The 6521-nt window shown below is 40.3% G+C and overlaps 1 long non-coding RNA gene across 1 annotated transcript; it reads right to left on the reverse strand.

The window, feature by feature from the left end:
- Nucleotides 1-4820: 4820 nt before the first annotated feature.
- LOC116782481 lies at nucleotides 4821-6306 on the reverse strand. The gene is made up of 3 exons (XR_004355245.1): nucleotides 6258-6306; nucleotides 5365-5612; nucleotides 4821-4957 (listed from the first exon to the last, which is right to left on the reverse strand). It is a non-coding gene; the product is annotated as an uncharacterized LOC116782481 (long non-coding RNA).
- Between the last annotated feature and the right edge of the window lie 215 nt (nucleotides 6307-6521).

Raw genomic sequence — 6521 nt, forward strand, 5'->3', positions numbered from 1 at the left:
GGAAAATTTGTAAGCTCAAATTATTTTATTCCAATATAGACTTAAAATTGTCAGATTTCTTCTATTGTTTTTATTACCACAGCAACTGGCTCAACCTGCATTTAGATATCTGAAGTTGGAGAGGTCAATGCTCACTCCTGAGGCTTTATTAAACAATAGTAAATTAATTATGAGGCTGATTTCCTCATTTTGTGTATGTTTTTGCATTTCAGACAGGGCCGGAGAAGGTTCTGATTACTTTCAAGATTTGACCTGTTTTTCTTATGGGCGTATGACATTGTCATAATTAATTAGCTTGCATTGCTTCTGTTTATTCTGAGATATTTTAAAACTGAATCATCTCATGAAATATTTGCCACTGTTTTTATTTTGCTTATTAATAAACTATTTTAATGAGGAAGGTATTAACTTCTGTGCTCCAGTGTGATTGATGTTTTAGTGGTAGCACTACATATACACACAGGTCTTTAGAAACCAGTGTCCTGGTAAAATAACTTGTGGAAGTCAGTGGGAGAAAACAGACAAGAAATAATTCACACTCTCCTATACTTTATGTGTTGGAACCAGTTGCTGCAGACACGAGGCTCTGCTGTGAGGGAATGGTTTTCTGTGGGGGGAAAAGCTCTCTGAAGAGAACCAGTGCACTTCCGTGTTGTGAGCAGCTCCTCCACAGGGTCTAGCATACAGCAAAGCTCACTTTGGAGCATCAGTTCCCACATAGGTTCACAACTACAAGTTGAAGGTGGGGGGAGATTCTTGACAAAAAATGTGTTTTAGCTGACATTTGCATAGGATTTGAAGCACACACAATTATTAGTTAGTAAATGCAACAACTGGAAAGCATTAGGAAAAGGTAGCTAAAAGAATGAAATGGGCTGTCCTCATCCCAGGGACCTGTACCCTGTTCACAATTAATCCCCTTTACTCATAGTCGTTAGATGGTATCTGAATCCTGCACCCAGCTTGGGGGTCCCAGGACAAGAAAGACAAGAAAGACACGGGACATATCTTGTACAGGGACAAGGGGTAGGGGAGGCCCCCAAGATGGTGAGGCTGGTGCTGCAAGGAGAGGCTGGGGGAGCTGGACTTGTACAACCTGGAGCAGAGATGGTGGCTTTGGGAGGACCTACCAGCTGCCTCCAGTGCCTGTAGGGAAGTCATCGAGGAAACTGAGTCAGGCTGTAAATTGGGGCTGGGCGAGAAGGTAGAGACAATGGACATAAATTGAAAGGCAAGAGTTTCAGTCTGGATGTAAGAAGACACTTTTTGCCCCATGAAGATAGTAAGGTAGGGACACAGGTTGTCCGCAGAGGTGGTGCAATCTCTGTACTTGGAGGTTTTCAAGTCCCAGCGGAATGAAGCCCTGAGCGGCCTGGTCTGACCTCAGAGCTCACCTGTTGTGAGCAGGAGATTACAGCAGAGACCTCTGAGCTCCATCCCAGCCTGCATTTGCCTGATTCCAAGTTTCATTTGATTTTGGACCATTTTACATCAGAAATGTTGCTCTGTCTTAAGTCAGTTAACCCCAAAGAATGTAGATAGATTAGTTCGAATTGTCACATATGATGAGAGGACTTTTTTACCCAAATCATAAATGAAATTGAGGATGGTGTTACTGCATGTAAATAAGTCTGCAAAATTCCAATTCTGTTGAATTAATTGGTTTGATTTTTTCCTTCAAATTTGTCTTACTCCTTTTATCCCATTACTTTTCTCCTGAAATGCAATAAACTTCTTGTGATGGAAGACGGAATTTTCTAAGTCTTTGTTGCACTGTGTTTTTCTCTGTTTTACCAATTTGATATTTATTATTTTCCTTATTATGCATACTTCACTATAAGTTACTGCTGCTTATTGGAAGCAGAGACCACTGTGTTCATACCAAAGCCTTTGTCTTAATGCTGTTGGAAATCAAACTAAATCGTGTAAGATAAGGAAGAAAGGACAGATGCAGGAAAATACCTCCTTCACTAAGGGAAGTCCAATACCTCTGTTTCCCAAAGCTTTGAGGGTAATGGGAGTAGTTTGCAGCCTGCAAAGCAGCCATGTGAATTTACTTTCCCTATTCTGTAGTTATTCTTCTAGTCATGATAATAGTTTGAAAGTTAAAATGTAAGCATTTTCTGATTGCCCTGTTATCTAATTGGATGGTATTAAGAAATTGTGTTATCCTATCCATACTATCTTTTGGTCAAAGAGTGAACTGTGCTTCATTACAGAAGCAGGATAAGTGCTTGTAGTGCTTGTTATAAAAAGAGAAAAAATAATTTTGAGACAAAACTATGTCATTGTCAGTCTCAGTCAAAAGGTGAGATCTGTTGCCAGTGCCTGTATAGTTACATGTCAGGATTGCATTGCCATAGTATGGAGTTACAAAAAGATCTTTGCGAATATGTAACTGGGGCCCTTGCAGAGATGGAGATATGGAGGACAGGAGTTCTCCATGAGAAGAGGAGCCCAGCAGATGTGAACCTAGCAATTACTGTAAGTAGGAAAAAAAAAAAGGTCTTTTGCTTTCAACAGACTACCAGGCCCAAAGGGAACGTTCCACAAAGTAATTTAGATCTAGTTAAACAAGTGTAAATGAATATGTTTGCTCTAGCTGCCTGCTTATCTACTCCTTTTCCCTCGAGCTTCAGAGCTTGGGTGTGTGGGTGTGTGGGTGCTATTGCAAATCAATCAGAGTGGAAAGACAAAAACTGACCACAGGGAAAACTCACATTTGATTTGGTAAGGCTCTGTATGTATCAAGCCAGCAGCCAAGGATTTCTTTCCGTTCTTTTCTGTGATTTCAGACACAGAAAGAAATTCTTTCCTTCAGCCTGTTATTCAAAGTTTAGCGGTGATGCAGCTTAGAGCGCATTGCTTACAGGGAGTTGCTCATGGACTGGTGTCTCTTACAGTTCATTTTTCAGGTAGAATTTTCTTCTCTAGAAAGGCTACGCAGACCTCTTGCTTCTGTTGTAAATGGGAGGTCAGAAAAAAACCAGAAATTTTCTAGTTTGCTAGGGAACAGCCTGACTTATTGTCTTAACATTTATTCGAAGAAGTGCTCCATGGGGTTACATGTCCCTCAGTATTTTCCCTTCTCTCTGACAATTTTTGTTCCTTCAGCAAGGATGGATTGCTCTTCACCAAACACTGAAATGGAGGGACACTTGGAATAAAATGGCACTTAACATGCATGAGATTTCTTCTTGAACCTGAGTGTGAAATGAAGATTTTAACGTTTGGCTTTGTAGACTTCTTCCAGCTACATGGATTTCAGACCTGCTCTTGCAAGCAGACGTGTAAGACGCAGAATCGTCCATAAACTTGTTTTCCTTTATCTATGAGTAAAATACAATCTAACATGGAAAGGTTAAGAGTCCATACTTTCATATGGATGTAGGAAAGCTTTCTGCAGAAGCTGAACTTACTTTTTAGAAGATTTTATATAAAATAGAGCTGTAAATTTGTCCTAAATTGGATGTTTCATCTGCCTAGCTTAAGCCTCAATGGTGACTACCGTTACATTTTTTAACATACAGCCCAAGGTCTCCATAAGGTTCCAACACCTCTGTGTCATCACAATGGAGATGTTTTCTAACAGAAAACATTAAAAAGCCTCTGCAACTTAAACATTGTGAAAACCTTCCTTTGCATTTGTGATGTGTTTAAATTTTAACTTTAGGTCTTGCACTAATTTTTCCACTACCTTAATGGTAGATACTTTCCACACGAGGCCCACAGTTTCTTGTTCTTGGTCTGCTTAAACAGGTAATCCTCCTAAGGAATACCATGGGGGCATTTTTGGCAGCCCAAGGAGAAAGTGATGAGGCTAGAAAACCCTCACTCTCACTCTGATCTTACTGAGGAAATGAGGTTGTCCTTTACCAGTCAGCTTTATTCCAAGCTGTGTTGCTGTAGAACTTGTATCTTTTTTTAGCCCTATTTAAAAACTTAATGGGCTGCAATCTGCCTACTAAGTTCTTAGTAGTAATATAGAAAGTATTTCTGCTAAAAAGATATTATTGGAATTGCCATTATAACACAAAGGTAGCAGTCACAGAAATGCATAGCTTTTCACATTCCAGAGCACCTTGCAACCACAAAAACAGATTTTCTGATATTACTCAGCAATGTCATTTCAAAGCCATGCAGTAATGAAAAGATGTAACTGTGCCATTTCAAACATATGGGCTAGTGGGGACAGCAAACTGTGAAACCAGGCAATTTAGTGGAATGAGCAGTGCCTGTGCCTGGTCCATGTCATACAGAAGCTTATGGAGTAGCACAAAGTAACATTGTGTAATTCTGTAAACCAGAAACGTTCCTTGTGCTTGCTTTTGGTTTTCCTTTTTTTAGGAAGAAAAGATAATTACAAACTACGTCTCCCTTCTATCAAAATCTAGTGCATACTAAAGGGTAATTACAGAAGTCTGAAATAACTTCAATTGCTGAAAGAGACAACATCTCACACTAGTCTGTTGTTTACAAAACAAACGGCATTAAAAATAAGGATATGACTGCAGAGAAAAATAGAAAATATAAATTTTCTTATCAAGATGCAGGTATTATTTATACTATTACAAATAAAATCAGATTTAATTAAGTAGTAATCTGATTTTATGTTTTAATCTGATAGTAGTATCTTAATAGTTTGTTATAAGGAAACCATTAGATAGGGATTAATGCAGTCATATTTAATCATTGGTGTAAGTGAGGTATGTGCTTGTTACATTGTGTGAACAGTGCTTACTGCATCTGCATATAGCTTTTGGTTTAAAGTCACCATTTACAAAAATTACAGTCCAGACTCCTCTGGAGAGTGCTACCTCAGTAAAGTGCTGCCTGACCAACTCATTGCACTTACTGCCACAAAACTTGTTGTGACAACCGTCCAAACAGTGGCTGCTGATTGTAGCCTCAGGTAGTTACTGCCATGTCCACCCGATTGGCAGTCCTGTCCCCATGCCTGTGAAGAGCGAAAGGAAGTTTAATTTCCAGCTGCCACCTTCCCTGTAATCTGTCGATGAGTTTCCTGAATGTCACCAAAAGGACTTTGCTCCAAAACCTCACTCCTGGCCGTGCTGATGCAGTTTCAGTAAATAAGCAACATGGACAGCCTTGCCCACAATCCTGGGGGTTTGTTCCATTTCATAGGCCAGATCCATCTGTGTTGGCCTCCAGCATGGCTTACTGCCCTGTTTCTGTAGCAAAGGAGTTTTGCTTGTACTGCCAAAATAGGCCAGTCTGCCCAGCTCATAGGAAGCCCAGCCACAGCTTATTGCATAGTTAGAAATGGATGTTAACAGCTCATCCTCATTCACCCATTTCCCAGGCTAAGAAGCTTGGACTATTCACCTATAATAGATAATTTACCTGTAAAAGCTAAGTGAGGTCCATCTGCCCCACCGCTGTGCTTGTCCAGGCTCTCTGTTCTGTGATACCTGCTGCAGCTTTTCTGCTTTCCCCTTACACAGGTTACCGCCAGCTGATGGCATTTCTTCAATGTGAGGAAAGCTTGAGAACTTGCCATGAGACAAATCTATCAGCAGCATGGAGCTCTTTTGCCAAGTCTTGTATAGTTGTAGGACCTTCCTCTGGTGGTCATATCAAAGGTTCTGAAACTTATATTAAAAGGCAGAGGTGATTCACTACTGGATGTTAGAGCCTACAAGAACAGCTTGAATATGACCATGGTCATGGTTTATGGATAATATGGCATAGAACAACAGAGATAATTTGGAAGCTGCCTAATTAAGGCAGTGTTGAGAGACTTCTAGAACAATATATGTTTATAGTAGGAAAGCACAAAGACCAGAACTGAAAAAAACTCAGCTACCATGGGAAGACTGGTTTGTTTTAAGTCCATAACTGTTCCTTATTTTCGCTCAGTGAGCTTATTTTCAATGGCGGCACTGGAACAGCATTACTCTGTTTGCTTCTCATAACTCCTCCTTTCTGGGTACATTTCCTTGAGAAGTTTCTCTGAGGGAGAAACTTGTATTTTCCAGCCCTTTTTAAATATGTGATCCTTTGCATGATTTCCAAGCTCATGTAAACATATGGTTATATGCTGCACTATGTTATAGTTCTTTTTCCTTTTTTTTAAACCTTCTTTTGAATTGTCCATCCACCATTTACCATCCATCTCTGTTTCTACTCTGTTTCTTCTGACCCTTTATTACTGGTGTTTCTCAGCTGCTCAGAGGATCATCTTTAATTTCAAAGCTACACATGGGGTTTAATTGCTACCCAGATGTTGTACCAACCTCCCTCTCCAGTCTCTACAAGCAAACTCTTTATGGTGACTACTGATTTTTTTCACTCAGTAAATGGGATCCAAATTCCAATCTCTGGCTGTCTGGACCCTGCTTAATCATAGCTGATGTCACAAGGGCCTGTGTTGGTCATTCCCAGCAGCACATAGCAGTTCCCCAGACATAGCCCAGCTGCCCATCTGACTCACATTCCTCCAGGAGAGTGCTATGTGCTGGAGGTGCTGGAGTGCCAAATACAGCCTTTTCCTAATCCTC

The sequence above is a fragment of the Chiroxiphia lanceolata genome, chromosome 2 (genome assembly GCF_009829145.1).
Source record: "Chiroxiphia lanceolata isolate bChiLan1 chromosome 2, bChiLan1.pri, whole genome shotgun sequence".
In the NCBI taxonomy this organism is placed as follows: Eukaryota; Metazoa; Chordata; class Aves; order Passeriformes; family Pipridae; genus Chiroxiphia; species Chiroxiphia lanceolata.